The 23,858-nt window shown below is 39.5% G+C and overlaps 1 long non-coding RNA gene across 1 annotated transcript in view; it reads right to left on the bottom strand.

Annotated features, from left to right (window-relative positions):
* LOC138743070 (uncharacterized) overlaps positions 1-23,858 on the bottom strand; it is a 73,566-nt gene that overhangs the window by 4,026 nt on the left and 45,682 nt on the right. The window contains exon 2 of the long non-coding RNA XR_011344640.1: positions 15,954-16,049. This is a non-coding gene — a long non-coding RNA (uncharacterized lncRNA). The remainder of the gene's footprint in view (positions 1-15,953; positions 16,050-23,858) is intronic.

Below are 23,858 nucleotides of genomic sequence, written 5' to 3'. Positions count from 1 at the left end.
TATTATGTGCATTTTTTTGTGACCTAACTACAGGAAAGATATCGATAAAATAGAAAGAATACAGAGAAGATTTACAAAGATGTTGCTGGGAACTGAATTACCCGGAAATAATAAACGTGTTAGGACTTTATTCTCTAGAGCAAAGAATGAGGGGAGATTTGAGAGAAGTACACAAATTTATGAGGGGAAAAGATAAAGTAAATAGAAGCAGGGTTTTTTTTCCATTGAGGTTAGATGATTCAAGAACTAGAGAACATGGGTTAAGGATGAAAGAGGAAATGTATAAAGGGAACATTAGAGAAACTTCATGCAGAAAGTAGTGAGAGTGTGGAATGAACCGTGAGTTCCATTTTGACATTTTGACATTTTGACATTTTGACATTTAAGAAAAAATTCAATAGGGGATGGATGGGAGGGGTATGGAGGGCTATGATCTGGGTTCAAGTCACTGGGACTTGGAAATAATAATAGTTTGGCACAGTCCAACTGGGCTGAAGGGCCTGTTTCTATGCTGTAGTGTTTTATGGGTCGAAAATATTTTACATCCACCTGAAAGAGGAAATTAGGCCATGATTATGTAGGTTAGTAAAATAAGATCAAATGTTTTCTTTAAAAATAAGATGAGTTAAAATAACTAGAAATAATTAAAGCATGAAACAAACTAAAATAATTTATCAGGAAGTGATATTTTCCCTGCCACAGCCCCTCATTTCCAATGAAATCAATAGGGTCAGGCATGCAAAAACAGGTCTAACTTAGTGTAGGAGTGGAGAGCTGACATTCTCGTGTAAATTCTAAAGAATCTAAACAACATTAAACTTTGATGCTGGACTCAACGTGATAGAGAAAAATAGCAAATATTTCATTCCAAATATATCAGTAATTCCGTGTCTGACCACCTGTGCATTGAATTTACATTAACAGCAAAGTCCTTGCTGATATTCAATATTGATTTTTGGAACAGAAACTCAACGTACACTCTGATTTTCATTTTCTTTCTCTCTAGCTCTAGTGTCCAAATTTCCTCAGTTATTTGCTCTGAAAATGATCTTCGAAAGAATTAAATTGAAAATGTATTTTTTAACATGGCCTGTTCGGGTTGGAGTACACTATTAAATCAGCTTTCTTGGTTTGTGGGACATAAAATTTAGATAATGAAAATATTCCTAAATGGACTTTTTCTGCATTCATTTTAAGCATTTACTCTTGCTGAATCTTTACATGTGCTCTTTATATCGGAGCTTGAATCTACTGTTTACTCTTTCTGACTAAGGCTGATCAGCTAATGTCTAACATCAATTCCAAATCACAGTTGTTCGGTGGAACATTTGATCAAAGCATAACATTCAAACATATAATTGTGTTTCAAACAAGTGTTCCTATTTTCAGTGCTTGGCAAGGAGAATGTTGCCAAATGAAATAAACACATGCTTCTATTGGTCTTCAACATATCAACACATTTTAACGCTTAGTACAGAAGTTGTTTTTGCATTATGAACATTTGCTTTCATGTTTGAGAAATTTCATGTGGATGGTCCTAATTGTGGATATGATGGGCAGAATCGAAGCAGAATGGGTGGCAGCGTTTATAGTTTGGGCCCTGGATCCACCCTGTTCATTTTCCATATTTTTGTTCTCTTTGGGTCCATGAATTTCCCTAAAGCCCGCTGCAGTGAGATAAAGCTTAATCAAAGCCAAGCTTAGAATGAGTTGAGTGTTAGAGTTATTGAGTGAATGACTATTACATTTTAAAATTTAATTTAATTTATAAATACAGCACGGTAACAGGCCATTTCAGGTGACGAGTTTGTGAAGCCCAATTAACATACATCCCTGGTCTGTTTTGAACAATGGGCAGAAACTGGAGCCCTCAGGGAAACTCCTTATGGGCAGCACGGGATTCTAACCCTATCCCAATCACTGGCGCTGTAAAGGTATTGTGCTAACCGCTACGTGCTGCTCAGTTAAAACATTTGATGTACACCAGCTTTTCTGAAGCTACATATACACATATGCATGAGATGAATATGCTTGAATAGTAACTGAAGGAACTGTCCCATCTTGCGGTCATTCACTCTGTACAGTTAATCTTGGGTTCAGCTGAGACTTTGAGGGCATTTCCATCCGAAATTCTGGCTCACCCTATTACTTCTAAACCTGTAGGATATAAGTATTCCAAGAACAGGTGTAAATTATACTGAGCTTTCGTAAAGTATCCAATAAATTAGGCCCACAGGAACATCTGGTCTTTTTGCTTCCTTTTCCAAGGTGACAGTATATTGCACCAAGATTCTGAAGTATTCACTGAACAAGCACCCTTTTATATGTGTGGCTGTTTGTTTTCCCATTATCTAAATAAAGGTGGTGGGCATCATTACTATATTTTTAAATTAAAAAAAATATATTCACAACACCACAGAAGTTGATTCTGCCCACTGAAACCCATGCCTCCCAATTACACCCAACTAACCCACCAAAGTCAAACATTTTTGGAGTGGGGGAGGAATCCAGAGAAAATGCATGCAGGTCATGGGGAGAATTACAGACCCCACCAGTTTCAAACAAGGGCTGTTGGTGCTGTAATAGCTTTCTGCTAACCCAGGGGTCCCCAAACCTTTTAGACTGTTGACTCTTTTGTGGAATCCTTGATCTCTCATAGACGTGCAGTTTCCATATGCATTATTGAGGGAAACTGCATACCATATGCATGGTGTCCAGGCCTCCCAGCAACAACCCAAACTTTGTAACAACATCTCAATCTCCAAATAATAAATCTGTAAATTAAGCAAATAAGTGATTACAATAACAGCAAAAAGAAAGCCTTTGCTTCTATGATAGTATAGATTCTATCTCCAATGTGTCTATGTACAGATGGTAGTGTAGGATGACTGTGATTGGCTGAGAGTGTAGCCACACCTACTGGCAGGTCTTAAAGGATTGATCCTAGCCAGAGCAGGTCATTCTGGACTGGTCGACCTACTTGTGATATGATCCAGTCTTTTAGTAAATAAAAGCCTTGGTTTGGATCAACAAGTCTTTGGTTCTTTCGGTGTGCTCTACAGCTTCTGACTGGGAAGATGCCAAACAGGGCTGGGTCAAAGTGTTCAGCATCACTGATGGCAACTCCATTCTCAGTATCAGGTGCAGTGTCGCCTGCATTAAAGAAGTCACCTTGGGCTTCCGGGCAGGAGCAGGGACATGGGGCTCCCAGCAGGAACAGGGACCTCGGGCTCCCGGCAGGAACATGGACATCGGGCTCCCGGCAGGAGCAGGAATCTCTTGCTCCTGGGCAGGAAAGGGGACATCAGGCTCCTGGGCAGGAGGAGGGTCCTTGGGCTCTATAATTCTTTCAATTCCAAAAGTTCAATAGAGCCCCTGACATTTTTTGACTCCTTGGGCAGTCCCATCGACCCCAAGGATCAATATTAACCACTTTGGAGACCCCTACACTATGCTAATCATGTCATCCAAATTGTTATAAAATGCTAACTGTTACTTTTTCCATATACGCTGTCCAACCTTCTGCATGTTTCCAACATATTTTTTTATTTTGAAACAGTGTCATTGAAAAGTGAAATCAACAGATTAAAAGTTCATTTTGTTGCACTTTCTGAAAATTAATAATGTAACAGGATTTCTGTATGCCACCTTATATGCACATATATGAAGAATATGGTTCATTCATTGCTCTTGAAAGAGGGAAACACTGAAGGAACTCTTCTACTCAAACAACCGGGTGAGTTGTAATAAATGTTGCCCGGGGATAATTTTTTTTCTCTCGTGATGGGAGATATGTCGGATGTATTCACAGCAAAGATTGTTCCTTATAAATCGCTTCACGATTTTACAATCATTGGAAAAGAGAAATTTTCCTTGACAACACTTTACTTACAACTTCAGAGAGACATTTCCATTTCCCTTTATAGCTATCATATGAAAAACACAGTCTTCACAAAAGCCATTTCTGAAATCATATGATCAGAACTCGGCTGCATTGTAATTCTTGCCCAGTGCTATGCTTTAAACCCCACTCCTCAGGAATTAAACCCTTTATTTCCACATATCACAAAACTTGGTTAACATTCAGATATAGCCTGATAACTAACAAGAAGCATTCATTTCACATGAGTGCCAGGCAATTACCCTATCCAAAAATATCCTAACTGCCTCACTTGAATATTCAATTATATGGTTGTGATTGAATATTTACTGTCATCCTGGGTGTCAGAAATAGACCCGTCACATAAGTGCAGTAGCTAAAAGAACAGATCTGTGAGGTATTCTGCAGCAAAGAACTCATTATGGGATTCTCAAAAGATTTTCCTTTATTTGCAAGTGTGCAATAGATTAATTTCCTCTTGGGTAAATGAGCAGTACATTAACAATGCTCCAGAGGTTTGAACCCATCCACGACTAAACAATGGCGCCCTTATTCATTTGAACGAATTCCAGCACATTGAATAAGTTCTAAACAATAGGATGCCTTCTGAAACTCATCAAAACATTTGTGACAGCAGCTTCCAAAGCCCAAACCCATACAACTTGAAGGAATAGAGCAGGAGACCCAAGGCGATGCCACCAAAGCCTCCAAGCCCAGCAAGAGGGAACTTCTTCACACAGAGAATGGTGGGCGTGTGGAATAAGCTGCCAGCTGGTGGTGAATATGGGCTCAGTTCTAATATATAAGCAGAATTTGGACAGGTACATTGATGGGAGAGGTATGGAGGGCAATGCACTGGGTGCAGGTCAATGGGACTAGGCAGAAAAATGGTTTGGCACAGACTAGAAGGGCTGAAGGGGACTGTTTCTGAACAGTAATGTTCTGTGGTTCTATGAATAATATTTTCAAAAACTGCACAGAACTTCTATTGTTTTAATTAATGTGTTTGTTACACTCATTGAAGATGGTTTCGGAAAATCATAATTGTGCAATGTTTTCCCAATTGACAGTTGGCATTATTCCTTGTTTTGATCTAAGTTGAGCGTTGGAAGTATATTGGAACATTCACCAGACATCTGCTCAAATGCAGATTCAACGTCATTCAATACAACCAACACAGGAAGGAACAAAGCAATTTTTTGCCTACTGACCTCAATGTTCTCTTCATCGCCAGTCTTCTCTGGCTGCAGCCAGCACATCTGTAGCTCACTTAGGTAACAATAATAACACCAAATCAAATGGGATCGCCATTAACCACATTCTCAATCAAGTCATGCAGTATTATGATCTGGACATTAATCATCATTATTTAAGTACTGCAATCAAAATCCAACAATTGCATAACATTATCAGGGAGGCATCTGAATGTAGCACCTTAGTCATGACAAGACCAACACCCAGAGGCTCCTTTGGAGCTATGATCTTGAACCCTTTCATAAAGTTCAATTTTCAGATTTATTGTCAGAGAACATACATGACATCGCATACAACCCTGAGATTCCTTTTCCTGTGGGCCAGGCAGAATTTCTACTGATCAGTGGTGCAAAAAACTGTATTCAAGAAAAGATGTTTACAAAAGATAGAATTATAAACAAGAAGGAAGCACAAATAAACAATGTAATACAGAAAATAAATATCCAATTATTAATAATGTGCCTAGTAAGAGTCCTAAAATGGATCTCTGATTCTCTGATTAAGTTTGTCATTTCAGAATCTGATGGTGGAGGGGTTGCAACCATTCCTGACCAGAAGTTAAGGAGCTAGCATTCATTTAATTAAATACATTTGGAGAAAGAATCAGGAAATTAACTTATTAATCCCCTTTAAGAATAGGAATCTACTATCCCTACCCTATCAGGCTTGTTTGAACTTCCAAGCCTCCCGAAAGAGTTCAATTTTAATAATATAGTCATTTCAGGGATAATTAGAGATGGACCTCACCACTGATGGTCTTCATGCTATGAACAAATGAATAATAAATAATCATCAAGACTTTCCAATAAGTGAAGCACGCTACAATATTATGAGAGGAACTGGAAAAAGGTATAAATACAGCTTTGCCACTGTTGCACAGCTCATCAGAATGCAGCTAAAAGGAAGCAAGCCTCCATGAATGAAATTATCTTTTCCCTCGCAAGGTCGATTTCAGTGAATGCCTCATTGTCATTTGTGGCAGGAGTGGTGCCAGTGTTTCCGAATTAGTTCAATGACTAACCACCAGCAAAAGAGAAAAACAAATCTATATTGGTTATGATAGTTAATAAATCAGCAAAATTAATTTCTCTGGGTTGTGTAAAAATGACAAAATAATGAAAATAATCGAGCAGAGCTTTAAAATTACATTAGGACCAATAACTTTTTTTCAATGTTTTATTCCATGATATTTTACATGCATCCTAATAAACCTCTCTATGCCTAACCTATAGAATCTTCAATGAGTATTGCACAGTTGAAGATTAATACTCACTAAGATTAATACTCCAAGACAAGTCTCATTGGAAACCCACAGATCTCAGATAAAAGGTTGGTTTAAAACTATAAGATGAACAAATAATTAACAGTTCCCCCCCCTCCCCCCGCTCTTTTATTAAATCAATATTTGCAATGTATCTGAAACACAAGTTATTTGATATTTCATCACCAGACATTTCACAAGATATCTCTGCCCTCACAGTAATTTATTTAAACACGTGGAGGATGGAGGGATTATGAAACTGGATTAGAATAGTTTTGTAGTACATACCCTTGGAAGACTTAATTTAAGACTTTTAGAAGACATTCATTTGCGACCTGAACAGCAATTAATAAGAAATAACCTTCATCATTCATTCCTAAGCAGGCTTTAGACATAGATCTCCAAGAGTTGGAGGACTGTGCCTTTGACCGGTGTCAGCCATTTCATCTAGTAATTGCGCATCTGACCCTTAAGATTTATTCAGTCCAGCACCAGCCCATCTCTTGAAAAAGACAATATCCTCTGTAATATTGAAATGAAGTGTTGATGTCTTGAATTGGAGTCATTATGCCTAAAGATAATAATATGGATTCAGGCAAGTGCAATAGCAGCTTTAACCCTTGATTGCCATGTTCCATTATGAAGAAGTCCTGTGGAATCTTTCATTTGTTTTAAATGTTCATCAGAACTGACCTTAAGATTTGAAGGGCAGATTAAATAATTGACATAACATCAAAGCCCAGATTAGTCCTGTGCTTGCTGTGCATGTATGCATGTAAACAAACAGCAAACAAATTACTTTCCAATGTCCTCATGACTATCTAGTGTGCTAGCTATGAGCTGGTGGAGGAACTCGGAGGTCCAAGCAGTGTCCTTGGATAAAAATGGTCAGTCAATGTTTTGGACAGAAAGGAGAGATATCAACTATATCAAGAGGCAGTAGGATGTTGGACTGGAGGTGGAGAGAGGTAGAGGAAGGGACCACTGGGAAGAGGGGGGCATGTGAGAGAGAAAAGTAACAATGGGAGTGGGTGCGGTGCGCTGAGGGAGCAGCAAACAAAGACAAAACTCAAAGACTGTACAACAGGCTTTATTCAGGTAAAAGTCTGAACACCAGTGGCTCCCGTGTGACTGGCTCAGGAGGGGCCGGCTCAGGTCTATATTCGAGTCAGCTGATTGACAGCCGGCCAGGTGGAGTCAGCCCTCAGGTGGTCTTCCTGCAGGTACAGAGATTGCCCCCTCAGTAGGCTGGTGGTCATATGACTACAATGGGGAAAAAATGGAAATAGTGGAAGCAGATAGGGGTGGAGGGTAGGGGTTACTGAAAATTAGAAACAATGACATTCATTCAGTTGGTTTTAGGGCAGTTCAGGAGAAATATGATGTGTTTTTCCACAAATTTGCATCTGGCTTCACCTTGGCAATGGTTGAGGCTGAGGTCTGTATGGGAATGATGAAGGGAATTGAAATGGTTGGCTGCTGGAAGTTAAAGGTTAGAGCCACAGGGTTAGGGTTGAATAACATGACAAAGGAAATCCATCGCAGCAAGGACTGCAAAAGTATGGAGAACATTCTGATGGAAGTGCCGCAAATCAGTTGTATTTGATCAGGGTGAGGCAACAAATGAAACAGCAGTGTTCAGGGCCGCGGGCCAGCAAGGTCTCAATTTACACCAGTGGTTCCCTCACACAATATGTTTTTACATCTTGAGTTTCCTCACCCTCAAGGCAGGCCATTCAGCGAAAGGTTCTTTCCTTCTGCCATAGAAAGGAGATGTGCAGTGGCCCAAACCTTGTGTGTTCATGGCAACCTTTCTAGGAACAGCTTTGACAGACACAGGGCAGATGGACAGACCCTTCAGTTTGGACATATGATGCACTGTATGGAGCTTGCTTGAACAGTGAATTTAAAGAGCTTAAAAGTGGCAGGAAAGAAATTAAGCTCACTAGAACATATTGGAAACACCTTCAGTGAGTAACAGCTTCAGGGAGGGGGGGGGGAAAGCGCCTTCAAATTATCAAGCAGGCTGTACATGAAAGCAAATATTAGCCCATCTCCCCCAGACTCTCACCCCTTCCCCCAAACGCAGTTGAAGATATTTGATCAAATATGAGAACTCTTTCTGAAAGTGTGACCAGATACAGGTGAAGCATTTGGATGACCATATGGAACTCATTGTGGTGCCTCGGGACCGTGGAGCTCGGAAATCTGATCAGTATCTCCCCAGTGACAGCTAGAGGCTTTGCACCATCGGATAAAATGTTGGACTTCTAATTTGTCATAACTACCTCCTGTGGAAAAGAAATATGTTGTGCTGTTTAGGTACAAGGAGCTTATGCTATGCAACCAGAACGGCAATCTGCTTGAATTTTTAAAAGTATATATTTTTCATCTCTGCATATGTCTGGGGAATTCATTTTGAGCTTCAGTGATGCATGAAGCAAGAGTTTCTCTTTAGATAATTTGAGTGTTTGGACATCTAAGAAGGATTCTGTTTCATTGTTTTATCTTGATAAATTTATTACATTGTCACATTTAAGGTTATTCTGTCTTCTGCATTTTTCACTTTTTTCTGCTGAACCGTATTTTATTTTCCAAATTTATGACCTTGGCACTTTCAATCAACCCAAGTTCTTCTTGGGTGTTTCTTTAATCGAATGCACATCTTTTCATTTCACCTTGATTGAATTCAGGAGAACCCAGTTGTAGATTTGTTCTAACCTCGATTCTTGAGGAGGTGTTCCTAGTGCAACGATCCTACCGAGAGCATACTCTTCATAATTCAGCCTCAACAGGTATGGAACTTCCTCAAGGATCACAAGTCAATCCTCTCCATGGATAGTCCAGGGGTACTTTGATCAATTGCCACATCATCAATGGCACCAAGCAGCAGACTGAATTAAACCTTGGCAACATCTATATTGATCTGTAAAGCCCATTGTCACTGAATTCTTAATTATTTTCATCTACTTATCCAACATCAAATTTAAGGACAGCACTGTTAGGGCTTTAACAGCACCAGCACCCCTGGCTCCAATCCAGCGCTGTCTTTAAGGAGTTTGTACATTCTCCCTGTGTCTGCGTGGGTTTCCGCAGGGTGCTCTGGTTTTCTCCCACCCTTCAAAGCATATGGGGGGGGAGGGTAGTGTAGATTAATTGGGTTATTTGGGCTCAAGGGCTGTAAGGGCCTGTTACTGCGCTCTATGTCTAAATTTTTTTTAAAAATCAAAGATTCATGATGTAGTTCAAATGTTCCTATAATTTGAAGAAGGGCTCAAGCCTGAAACATTGGTTACATAACTTTACCTCCTAGGGACGCTGCGAGGTCTGCTGAGTTCCTCTAGCATTTCTGTGTTTTCACCGCCCAAATTAGAGATTAAAACTGATAAGATTCATTAATAAATTTAATATGGAACACTATTAAAATCTTCTTTATCCAGAGAGTGTTGGTAATGTGACATTATTAACCATTTATGGAAGTTGAACAACCAATAGATAGATTCAAAGGATGACAGATACTATAATTAAATGCAGAAAAAGAACTGAGAGGGTTGGCAGAAGAATTTATAAATATTTTTAAAAATTGGCAGGAGATGGTTGGTCCAAATGACCTGTTTCTGCTTTGTCAGTTCCACACATGTAATTCTGTAATGTAAGGAAATGGCCCAAAGGTGCTTCATTGATTAGTGCCAGAAGAGCGAGAACAAATAAGGAGAGACAGTTGAAAGCACGAACAAATAGACTGAGGTGTTTTAGATCTTCAATGCTACTTTGCTTTCAAGAAAAGATAAAGCCAAAGATTCCACTATTGCCTCATAACACTACATTTAGATTGTAACATACATGAAATTCTTTAACTTTGTTGCCCGTAAGGAAGACAGAGAGTCGCCACTTTGTCCAGCGACCCTCACAGAAACCTATAGCACCTGGTGTTCCTAGGCGGTCTCCCCTCCATGTACTGACCAGTCCTGAGCCTGCTGAGCTTCTGAGATCAGGTATATTCAGGTTATTAGGTGCTGTGAGATGGGAATGATCATTAGCTTTTCAAAGATTGGAGTGAATGGCCTATCCTTGTGGTCCCATATGCTTGGGAGTATACATGATATTTGAAAAGCGTGTCATTGAAGAGAAATATTCTTATCCCCAAAGAGGGATTTGATCATCCTTTTTTTGTTATATAATTTGTATAAGAAGTTATACTTTTTTTTGCATTAGTAAAAGTACCAATGTCTAAATCTCAATTTAAGTTCTTTACTCAGAAGAACTGACGTGGTATAATACCTCAGCAAGTAAAGCTGCTGCCCCACAGGTCCAGTGACCTGGGTTCAATCAAAACTCTGGTACTTTCTGTGTAGAGTTTACACAGTTCTTCCTCTGACCATGTGGTTTTCTCCCACATAACAAGGATGTGTGGGTCTTTAGACTAATTGGAACCATAAATTGCTCCTGGCGTTCTTGTGAGTAAGAAAATCTGGTGGGAATTGATGGGAATGTCTCAGACTAAATGGATGGTGAATAGGATTTTTTTGTGAACCAAGCATAAACTCGAGAAGCCAAAATGAGATGATATCATATCATGTATCAAAAAAGGTAAAAGTTCCATTATTGTCACATAATATTACATTTAGAATTTATTCTTTAACTTTGGTCTACTATAAGGCACCTGGTGTTCCTAGGCAGTTGCCCCTCCAATAAATAGATGATATCAGGAAATAGGATATGATACAATATGAAAGGGCATGATATGATAATTTTTTTAAGACATACAGGATGGTAATAGGCCATATCTGTCCATGAATCCGTGCTACCCAATTTGCACCCAACTAACCCACAACCCCAGTATGTTTCAAACAGTGGAAGGAGTCAATAGCCCCCAGGGAAAACCCACACAGGCACAGGGATAACCTACAAACTCCTCACAGACTCCGCGGGATTCGAACCCCGGTCCTGGTCGCTGTAAAGTCATTGCGCTAACAGCTACAACATAAGTACAATAAACAGATGAACCAAATTGTTTACTTACTGCAGCCACCCAGGTACTTAACATTACACCAACAACAGCATAAATGAACTTGCTATAATGGGTAATGACGTAGAAAAAGCGGTAATGAAAGGATAGATAAATATTCACAGTTGCAGTAAGTGCCAAAAAATATAACATTTAATTTGTGCAGACAGATCTTCTGCTGGTGTGGAGTAGTTATGGCTTGGGTAGTTCTGGAGGTTCAAGTGCCTGATAGCTCTTGGCCTCCTATATAGAAAGGAAATGTGAAAAATAACTCGGGATGAAACATGTAAATCAGAGTGAGAAGAAAATCTCTGCAAATAGTGTGTGCACAATCAAAAGAAAACCATTACATTCCTAAGGAAGAACATTATTAACAAATGAAAGTGGAGACAGATTAGCAACTTTTATGCTACTTGGTTCTTAAAGTGTTTGCTTTGGATATTTTCACTTAGTAAAAGTACCACCAATACTGACTAAGAATGCATCGAACCAACTAATTACATTTAAAAGTTTCTGTGGTGTCCAATTTAGATGGTTGGGCTATTGGCTGTTATAGTGAAACCCCATTATAAAGCAATCATTGAGGTCCATAAAATCACATCATGAAAAAAGCGAGGTTGTGCTAAATCGAGATTTCACTGTATTTCCCTGTTTATTATGCATACCTACATCATTTCAATTTCTCCTTTATTTAGAACATCTCCAGTTATTCTGTATGCATTTTAAGCCAATCCAGGACCCTGATGTCCCTGCCCCTGCCGGGAGTCTGACATTCGAGTCCAATTTATTGATCGTGTTATATCCGAATTCACGTTAAATTATGGCACGTAAAATCGGCGTTTCGCTGTACATTTTGGAAATGTTTCGGTTCCAAAGCCTTGAAAACCAATGTTCAACTTATCTAGGCTGAATTAAATTGTGTCAATTGCAGTTGGGTAGAGATCAAACTATCAGATTATATATCCCAGATTATTGATCCAGTTTGAATGCCAATATGAGAGTTAGGAAATTTAAAAGTCAAATAACTTAATTTGAAAAAGAATCATTAAATGAACCTGGAATGTCTTTAAAATGCTAATCTCAGTTAAAGTAAACATGATTGTTGTAAAAACCTTCTGGTTCACACGTCAGACATGGTGCTTGTCCATCTGGCTTTTATCTGGCTCCAGACCTACCAGTGCTATTGACTACCAGAGCAGGTGGTGATGACGGGGACCATTGTAACATTGAGAGGACATATGAATGTGTACATGGATGGGAAAAGTTGAGAGGGATATGGAGGCAAATGCAGGCCAATGGGTCTAGATTGGACAAGTTGGGCCACAGGGTCTGTTTCCATGCTGTAGAACTTTATCGTTCTTAACTCCCTCTCCATTTCAGGGGCCATGACAGATGGATGACTGTTAATGCCCTTCCCAGCATTGTCCAGGTCCCAAGAATTAAAAAAAAAACGATAAAATAGCACTGCAGGAAGAGGGTGCATGCCCCTTGGAAAGGACAAACCTTAATCATCTGGCATAAACCAGTGCTCCACCCTACCAAGTCCATGCCAACCATCAGACACCCAATCACACCACACTTTATTCTCCCTACATTCTCAACACCCACTCCCCACCTCCATCTACTACCACTCACCAAAACACTGGGGCAACTTACAGTGGCCAATTTAAGCTATCAACCAGCGCATCTTTGGAATGCAGGAGAAATCAGAGCACTGGAGGGAACTGAAGCAGTTGCAGCGAGCATGCACCAACTTCACACAGCCAACATGGGAGGTTGGAATTGCACCTGGTTCATTGGAGATGGGAAGCAGCAGCTCTGCTAGCTACACTACTGTCGATTTATACACTTGCCAAATGCCTGTGTGACCAAAAGAAAACAAATGTGCAGCCCTAGCCAACAACGTGTGAAGCTCACAATGGGTCACACTCTGGATCTGAAACATTTTGTCAGTAGAATAAGCCTTTTATCTTAAACAACATGATTTCTTCACTTTAACTAATTCAATATCAGAGAATGGTAGGAGAAATTGTGATTCATGATGTAAGATTACAGATATATGAAAAAGTAATTACTTTGATAAGAAGATTATATTGTAAAATGCTGTAACATTTTTTTCAATTTTCTATTTGCTCAGTAATTTTAGGCAATATTTGAAAAAATTGATCTATGGCCATTGTTTTCAAACTACACAGTTATTTTCTCTTTTACTGAAAGTGAGTGAATGAACAAATTTAAAAAAGAATTGTTCAATGCATCAAAATGCCAGGTATGCTGTGGAATATTCACAATTTGGAGCAACCCCGAGATTGGGATGGAGAGGAGAGCAGCTAGAGAACAGAAAACAGGATTCGTGATGAATGGATAATTTTGGATTAAAGGTCAGTGACTCATGAGTTGACATAAGCTTGAAGATTGATTGACTTTACTCATGCTCCTGTTTCTTATGTAAGTTTGAAACCCTCCAGGACAAAACAGTTGACTGGTCAGCCACCAGAATCAATATTTACCCCTTCCGTTATATTAGGCACTCCAATGCCTAAAATCTGCACTGTGGATGAACCACAATCAATGGTGTGGGTAGAGTGATGAAATCACTATTAATCCTGAGGCAGAGACTAATGTTCCAAAGCAAGGGTGATACACAGTTCACATCCCAGATAGCACAACACGACTACAGTGATCCAGGTTCAAATCTGATGCTGCCTGTGAGGAGTTTGCATGTTCTGGGTGGGTTTTCTCTAAGTACTCCGGTTTCCTCCCATCCTCTCAAGGGTGCAGGTGGGCTGGATAATTGGATACAATTGGGCATCAAAGGTTTCATGGGCCAGAATGCACTTCAACCGATGCTGTTGCTGTGAATGCATTTTTCAAATGTAAAATTTAGTATTTCAATTCAAATAAATAACTCAGCAGATAAACTCTCAGCAACGGTGATCATGAAACTATTTACTCTCCAAAAAGAACATGGCTGTTTAATTAACATCAGTTTCAAGAAGAAGGCTTCCCAACCTTACCTGAAGGGCCTGGTCTACCTCTGACTTTAGACCCATAACAGTGCAGTTGTCTCCTTAGTACCCTTTGAAATGTCATCTTACTAAATAAATTAACAGTGGCAGATAAAGGTTGACAGAACAATAAATATTCCTCGAAGAAGGGCTCAGGCCCAAAATGTCAGGAATTCATCTACACCTTCAATGGACCCTACGAGATCGGCTGAGTTTTTAAAAACAATAAATTTTGCTGTCTTGGACCCCAGCAGCTAAATTTAGAAAACAGCCTTTTAAAATGTCCCAGTTCTGAAACTCCCTATCTGTTTCATCAACACTGACTGATATATGTAGATTTCTTCAGTCTTCTCAGCCCTAAGCCTCTCCACCTGTTCTCAGTTAAAACCTGTCTTCTTGAGTAAACTTTTGGTCACCTGTTGTAATGTCTTTTTCTTTGATTTGCTAAAAATATTTGTGTGACACTTCTTCTCTGAAGTACCTTTATAAATACAAGCTGTTGTTCTTTTCTTTATTACCTGGTTTCTATATAAATCAGGAAGCCTTCAATGTTATGTGCAAAGAACTCTTGCGAGTGTCAGCTGTCATTATTCTATTGAATTTCCTCGGTAAATTTCCTGAAATTGGCAAGATTTTGTATGGGCCTCCTAATCCCCACCAAAACCAATTTACCTATTCCATTCACCATCATCAGCTGGGTCCCTTCACTAAATGAGTTTCATGCCAGCCAACCTTCTTGCTTAAAATGATGAGGCATATCTCTGCCGTTGCTATGCAAGACCCCAAAGGATATTAGGAACAAATGAATTCCTGATGTGAGGCACACTCATTCCAAACATTCCCTCACCCTAACACTAATTTTATTAATTAATTTGATGACGTCAACTAATATTCAATCTGATGTTTAAAGTTTGCTTTTGGTTAAATTAGTTCAGTGTGTATCAACAATTCAGAATATAATCGATTTTATTAAACATTCAACTTACATTCTTAAATAATAATATTTCAAACTTTCTTCCTTTTTTTTGCATTGATTTATTTGTTCAATATGTTTAATTAAAAAGATCATCAAACTGACTAAATGTCAAACAGCAGTCCAGTCCATCGGGTTTACATTATGATTATTGGAGGATTTTGAATTCCCTTTCTTTACGAGATAATGTGACTAAACAAGTGATGTTATTTAATGAAAACCATTTAGCGTCAGTGTTGCATTTGATTTACCACAACATTCAAGACCTCGAGGTAAACTTATACTTCCAAAGGCTAACTCCTGAAACTAGAATTTATTTTCTCAGATCAACCGTTGGCCCAAACTTCTCTAAAAGAATGGATTGTTGTAGTCAACAATTATAATTATATTCATGTAACTTTTGTTATTGAATCTAAATAATCTCAGGAATAATGAAAAGAACATGCCCTGTTTACACCACCATTAAAATGAGGCAGCTCTGATCAAAGGTAATGGAGTGATGACGGACCAATGCCAGTTCCAGGCACAATTCCAGTCACCTTCTGTTGCCAGGCAATAGTAATACTTACTGAATGCAGATTCTTGATTTACACTCATACACCTCATAGGATCTTGCAAGCACGAAATCCATCTCCGGAGAGGTTGTCATAAATGCTTATACGATACTGGAACACACAGTAAAACAGGTTTTTCATCACCAATTTCATCTGGAATTAAACTTACGCCAAATTCTGACTGGTCCTAAATTGGCATTGTAAACAAGGCTATAGGACAAAAATTATTGTATAAAACAAGCCATTCATTATTATTCCAGTTTTTTCAACTTCAGTGGAAAGTAAAGTTCAGCAAGTGTAAAACAGCCACTGGGCCTAATCACTGCTAGACTGAGACCACTCATAAATTGGAGGAACAACACCTTGTATTCTGCCTGGGCACCTTCCAAACAAACAGCATTAACATTGACTTCTCCAATTTCCGTTAGCCAAACCTACACCGCCCCTTCCCTCCCCCCCTCCCGTGCCCCCCTCCACTCCCACTCCATGCCTCCCTTCCTGTGGATCTGTCTCTCTCTCTCTCTTCCCTTTTCCCTCTGTCTCCTTGTCCTCAGCTCTACATTCACAGAGCTAGAACCCCCCTCCTCCCGTTATCAATTCTCACCTTTCTTTCTCCTGGCCTATTCTTCATAGCCAATCATTACCTTTTGTCTGTTAGCCTGTATTCCTCCCCTTAACATTTCTTTTATTCAAACACTGTCTGCTTTTTCCATACCTTGAAGAAGGGCTCAGGACCGAAACATCAGTACTCCTGTAATATGTTTTGACTTCCTATGGGAGTTGGGAAAACTGCTGAGTTCCTAGAGCATTTCTGTGTTTTTACTGGGCCAAATCGCATCAGTTTAAAGTCAGGCAGGTAAGATAAGATTTCCCCTCAAATAATCTGAACTGCTTTTTGATTACTGACACTCACTGGGGCCACAATTGAGTGCTTTCCTGAAACTAACCAGGGCCCCAGTCCCCTCCTCCATGAAACTCACCAGTACCCTAGTTCCTGCATTCTCTGTAACTCCCCAAGTCTCATGTTCTTGTTCTCTCCCAAAACTTAATGAGAACGAGATTCCCACATTCCCTCAAAACTTGTGGAACTCTGTGCACCCCTGAAGCTATGGAGAATCAAAGTTAAATTCTATACACTCAGTGAAAAGAACACACTCATTCTTTCTTCAGCGCAAAAAATGGTGTTGACCATTCATTCTTCCAAAACAAAACACCACACATCTTCCCTGAAAACACCTGCCCTTTCCATTGGCTGTCCACCATGTAGGGAACCGCGACCTCCTGATCTCCTCCTAATGCGACTCTGTACATGTGCATGAATCACCACACTGTTCACACTCCCCGTTCTGACCAGCGTATGAGCGTTACCTCTTGCGTGTATCGCCCCGGATGCATCACCAGCGTCTACTCCTGGCCCATGTAAGTATGCAACTGTGACAAAACTACTCGGAAATTTCAAAGTTATAAGTCAAAGTTCAAATTTATTGTCAGAGTACATACATGACATCACTTACAACCCTGAGATTCTTTTTCTTGCGGGTCAGGCTGAATTTCTACGTGTCAGTAACTAGTTGCTATATTCAAGAGGAAAGAAATGTACACAAAAGAAAGAAGTGTAAACAAATTGACTGAGCAAATACAGAAAAATAAATATTCAGTAATAAATGATGAGCAAAATGAGAAGCAAAAATAAGAAGCAAAATAAATGAGTCTCTGATTGAGTCTGTTGTTCAGGACTCTAATGTTTGAGGGGGAAGCAACTATTCCTGAACCTGAAGATATGAGTCCTATGACACATGTACCTCATTCCTGATTACAGAATGTTACAAAAATGTTAAATAACTTCTAATAAAAAGTCTAATTAAAGCTGTGCTAGTGTATTAACAGGAATAACATCTGATATTCCAGACAACTTGCCAGCCTGGTAGCACAAAGGTCCCACGTACAAGAGGTTGTTGGGGTGTTACTGGATTTTTCACTGCGTTCCTCAGACATTAATTGTTCTACTGCATTCAATATTTTCTGATACTGCTGAATCCAAAGTCCAAAATGTTTGTGTAAATGATGCTCAACAATGATCTCCACAAAGATCCATGTGAGAAAAGGGTTCTCACCTTCTGTGAAATAAAATCACAATGGTTGCGAAACTCAGCAGGTTAAACCACATAATTTATGCAGTAAAGATAAAGATACATAACCAACTTTTTGGGCTCCAACCTTTCATTAAGGTATGAACAAAATGTAGGCATGGGCCTGAATAAAATGGTGGGGAGGGATGAGCACAGGCCCACGGGCAGGTGGATAAGGAAAGGAGGGCAATCCATAAAACAGGGTGTGGGGAGATAGCTTTGTGAATGGAGAAGCAAAAAGGTTGGAGAGCAGGAGGGAAGGAGACAGAGGAGTAGGGAAGAGAGGGAGAACAGGGAGTGGTCTAGCAGAAACTGGAGAATTTGATGTTAATGCCACCCTACAGTGAGTCTTTGAAATTTCTTGCATTGGATCATTGAGGAGGTTGAGTCCCTTTGAATGCTGAAAATTGACTTAATTGCAAGTTGTCATAGCTCATGTGCAAATGGCCAGTATATGGTTTGGTGCATGGTGGGACATGTCCGGCCAACGTTATAGAGTTCTTTGAGGAGGTTACTGGGAAAGTTGATGAAGGAAAGACAGTAGATGATGCACACACGTGCACTCACAAAATCTTTGGCTTGGCTTCGCGGACGAAGATTTATGGAGGGGTAATGTCCACGTCAGCTGCAGGCTCGTTTGTGGCTGACAAGTCCGATGCGGGACAGGCAGACACGGTTACAGCGGTAGCAAGGGAAAATTGGTTGGTTGGGGTTGGGTGTTGGGTTTTTCCTCCTTTGTCTTTTGTCAGAGAGGTGGGCTCTGTGGTCTTCTTCAAAGGAGGTTGCTGCCCGCCGACATAATAATCTCACAAAGCAACATAAACATTACATCCATTCGGGAAACATCCAACCGCATATACATAAGGTTCCATAGGTTTTCCATTGCCTAGTTTTGAATTTATGGTGTGCATATTTTTACGTTGCAAATTGAAATCTGTATGAGTTAATGATTTAATTGAAGCAAATCAATAATCTGGTTAAGTTCGCGACGTCCTATTCTCCGATCAGAGAATGGGACGTAGCAGACATAACCGGATAGCATTGTGTTCATACAATGTCCTATTTCACAGAACATATTGTGTGTGTGTGTGTGTGTGTGTGTGTGTGTGTGTGTGTGTGTGTGTGTGTGTGTGTGTGTGTGTGTGTGTGTGTGTGTGTGTGTGTGTGTGTGTGTGTGTGTGTGTGTGTGTGTGTGTGTGTGTGTGTGTTTATACAGATTTAGATGTATTTATACACACACATTCAGAGAAACACATAAAAAATAGAGAAAGAGAGAGAGATAATACAGGAAATATATTTTAGAATCAGGAACTGATTTATAGGGAAAGGTTAAACTGGTTAGGACTTTATTCCCTGGAACGTAGAAGAATGAGGGGAGATTTGATAGAGATATTTAAAATTATGAGGGGCATAGACAAAGTAAATATAGGTAGGCTTTTTCTACTGAAAGTAGGTAAGATACAAACCGGAAGACATGGGTTAAAATGAAAGGGAGAAATTTAGGGGGAACATTAGGTGGAACTTCTTCACACACTGGAGTGTGGAATGAGCTGTTAATAAAGTGGTGAAGGAAGGCTCAAATTTTAAATTTGAGAAGAATTTGGGCAAGTGCATGGATGGGAAGGGTATGGAAGGCTACTCTGGACTATAAGCAGGCGAGTGGGACTAGGCAAAAAAAAGTTTGGAACAGACTAGAGAGGCCAAAGAGCCTGTTTCTGTATATATTAATATGTCAACATTTGAGAGAAGTTTGGCTAGGTACTTGGATGGCATGGGGATGGAGGGCTATCGTCTGGATGCAGGTTGATGGAACTAGGTTCTGCATGAACGAGCTGGGCCAAGGAGCTTGTTTCTGTGCTGTAATGTTTTGTGGACACAAAACTAGAGCAAAGCAGATTCATTGCATGTATCTACATATTGGAAAAAATGTGTTATCAATAAATGCAGCTCAGTAACACTTCAAAATATACAAGGATTTTGTACCAGGACCAAAAATTACTTATCTGCACATTTTTGAAATAAAATGTGATTGAAAACCAAAAAAAGATTGAATGCATGCTGCCACAGGGATAAGAAGGATGGGAGAAATAATTTTACATTACATGGCCTCGAGTATTAATGTTGAATTGAAGTTGAAGTTCTCCATAAAATTTAAAAAATATTAATGGAGATTAAAGAGTCCTACATAAATGGTAGAACACAGCATTCATTCACTTAGGTGGATGACAACTGAAGGTACTGGAAGTGGCAAGGTTGCATTTGCTGATTCAGACTTAAAGCAGCAGCTCATTTGGCTTCGTGGCTGGTTCATGGACAATACTGAGACATGCAGGGAGTGGAAGTCCCATTGAGCTGATACCCCACTATCATTCTTGGAGCAGCATGAGGAGCCCATAAGATCAGAAGGTAGGACCGCACAGTTTTAATTCCACAGCGACTGCAGATTGAGGTTGCACCACAAGCTGGCCTCTTCAGCCCAGGGAAAATTATTCTGGTTAATTAGATTAAGCCCAATGATAAATCCCCAGTGGACTTCTGATGAGCATTCTTAGATGCCTGTAGAAAGTGCCGGCAGGTCTACAGACTGCTCACGTTACAGCCCCCATCCTTAAAGCTGAGCTGATTCAATCGAAAAAGCTACAAACCAAAAGCACAGCATCAGGGCAAATATATTTATTTTCACCAAGAGGCAAAGAGAAAAAGATGGAAAAACTCATGAAATGAAAAGATCTGAAGAAGGAAGATCATGGGAACTGTTGTGGTTAAGTGACCAGAGTACTCCTTCAGAGTCCTAGACTGACAATGTAGAGAGCGGAGTTCCATTCCCACTAGGGCATATTTGGAATTTAAATTCAGCCAATGAAATATGGAATTTGGAGCAAACCAATTATTTGAAATATTGAGGACAAAAACTATTAGATTATTGTGAAAATCCATCAGGTCCACTGAGCCAATGTTCATGCTTCCCTGATCTAGTTTATGTGTGGACTCCAGCCCCTCTGAAACAGCCAGATACTCAGCTGTACCACTAACATTTGGTAAGAGCAGGCTTTGACCAGTAGAATGGCAAGGGTTTGAGATTTGCTGCTCAATGTTGTCTTCTTGAGGGCAATCGCAGGTGGACAATGAAGGCCAGCTGGGAAATAAACGCAATGTCCAAATTCCAAAAAAATGATGCAACAAAAGAAAACCATGCTTTTTTCTCTCCGCATCATCGCGTTTCACTGTTCTGTATTGGCTATGGAATTTTAATTAATTTTCTAAATTTTAAAATTTGATTTCTTATATTTCAGAGACACAGCTTGGGAACAGGCCCTTCCAGCCCACGAGCTCATGCCTCCCAAATATACTATTTAAGCTGCATACCCCACACGTTTTTGGAGGATGGAAGGAAAATGGAGTACCTGGAGGAAACTCACACAGGTCACAGGGAAAACATGCAAACTCCTTACGGAGAATGCCAGATTTGAACAGCACCATAATAGCATCATATAACCTTATAACAATTACAGTATGGAAACAGGCCATCTCGGCCCCTGTTCCCTGTCAATAACCCTCCAATCCCATCCCATTGTTCTAACTGCTATGCTAACCATATATATTACAATATATTTTCATGAGGGTTTCTGCATCTACTTTCTTCCCAGTGAGCTCCTGACAGATACATACTATTCTCTCAGAAAATAAAATCATTCTCCTCTTATCCCTGAAAATAGGTATCTCTCAGTTGAGCTGATATTTTTAGCAAAATAGCACTTCCTTTTCAAGTCTAGTCAAGTTTATTGTCTGATTGTATAAGTACAACACAACGAAACACGGTACTCCAGTTTTCGGTGCAAAACACGCAGATGCATAACCACTCAATATGGAATCCAGCTTGCAGGAAAGGTGAAGCCAGATGCCCACAATGGTGTAACAGGATCCGGGAGTGATTATAGATATATTGGTTCCAGCCTTTAGAAGCTGTACTTTATTTGGGATTGATTAGAACCCATGGTGTAGTATCATTCAGCGTTACAGCAAATATTAAAATCAATATGCCTGATATACAAAGTAAAGACTGACAAATGTATCCTGGCACCATGGTAAATGAGTTGAGTTCATTTCTTTGGCTTCACATTGACAATGTATCACTGCATTCAAACACTCAATTGACCATGCTTGGTGCTGATTGGTTCTTTTTATTAATATTTTATGTAAAATTTAAAATCACATAACATAATATTAGTTACTATATATTGATACAAACATAATGTGATTAATAATTTTTATATAAACAACACCCCTAACCTCCCCCACCACCCCACAAATACCCTCCCTCCTCACTTCCCCACCTACAAAAGAAAGAAAAAGGAGATCATCATCTACTACAATCATTTTTAAACTTTCCAGCTGCAGGAATGGTGGCATCCATCGAAGTGGACCAAGAGATCAAATTTTAACATCAATAATTTTCATATGAGGGCTCCAAACTTTAATAAAGAAAAAATATTTGTATCTTAAATTATATGTAATCTTTTATAAAGAAATACAAGCTCTCACTTCATTATTCCATCTTTTCCTACTTAAAATCATATTAGATTTCCATGTAATAGCTAAACACTTTTTTGAAATAGCCAGGCCTAAACGCAAAAATTCAATTTGATACATAGTCAATCTCAATGTTAGAGCTATCGACTTAATATTTCTTGATAGACATTTTAATGACCCAAAGGATGCCCAGTCTAAAATCAGGTCCTAAATAGGACAAAAATAAGAAATTGTACGTACAATTTAATGGGATACTGTGTACTTTTTCCTGAAGTTGGGATCACTGAACTATTTTGGGATAGAATAAAAAGAGAGATAACTCAAAGGTTACCTCGACGGATGTGGAAAGAAATTTAATCTTCAGTAAACTATTTCTTCCAAACCAGATAGGTTGCCCATCCTTGTTGGCTTGATTATTCAGTTGAATTCTTGCATTTTTCTCCCATTTTGCCCCACTGCTTGGAAGTGATTGGAGGCATGTACTTCTCCTGGAGGTTCCTCTTTTTATATCAGGCAATCAACAAATGCTGCTATTTATTAATCTTACTTAAAGTTATGAACATAATATGAGGTCTTCTTCTTTGGCTTGGCTTCGCGGACAAAGATTTATGGAGGGGGTAAAAGTCCACGTCAGCTGCAGGCTCGTTGGTGGCTGACAAATCCGATGCGGGACAGGCAGACACGGTTGCAGCGGTTGCAGGGGAAAATTGGTGGGTTGGGGTTGGGTGTTGGGTTTTTCCTCCTTTGTCTTTCGTCAGTGAGGTATAGCCACTGGTAATGTACAAGGGAACAATTGATTCTCTGTAACTCATAAGTAAGACGTTTACTTTGACATATTTTTCACTGTTGCCTCTTAACCACCAACTATAGATTTAATCGGCCCCAAATAAAGGTCAGTAACTCCTAAGTGTTCTGTGCTAAGCTTGACATCAAAGAGCAAGTCTGGTTATCACTGTGACTGAATGGGAAGACAATGAAACCTCCACTTGTTAATAGTTTCTACCACCTAGTGTGTATAAAACACTCTGAGGTTGGATCATAATGCTTAGGTTTTATCAGGACCTGAGATCAATGCAGCAAATGACCTTTACATTATATTCACAGCTTTGCCAGTGATGTCATGCAATCCATCCAGTACGCCACTGAAAGAATACAGAGAAAGAAAGCAGGTCTATCCACCCCTGTATGCCCACTGTGCATCAAGCACAGGAGCATTCTAACTTCATCTCCAAATAGCTACCTGAAATAAAAGGCTGATAAT

This window comes from Narcine bancroftii, chromosome 9, assembly GCF_036971445.1.
Source record: "Narcine bancroftii isolate sNarBan1 chromosome 9, sNarBan1.hap1, whole genome shotgun sequence".
Taxonomy (NCBI): Eukaryota; Metazoa; Chordata; class Chondrichthyes; order Torpediniformes; family Narcinidae; genus Narcine; species Narcine bancroftii.
The sequence above is the reverse complement of the archived record's forward strand: the minus strand, read 5'-3'. Positions and strand labels throughout refer to the sequence as shown.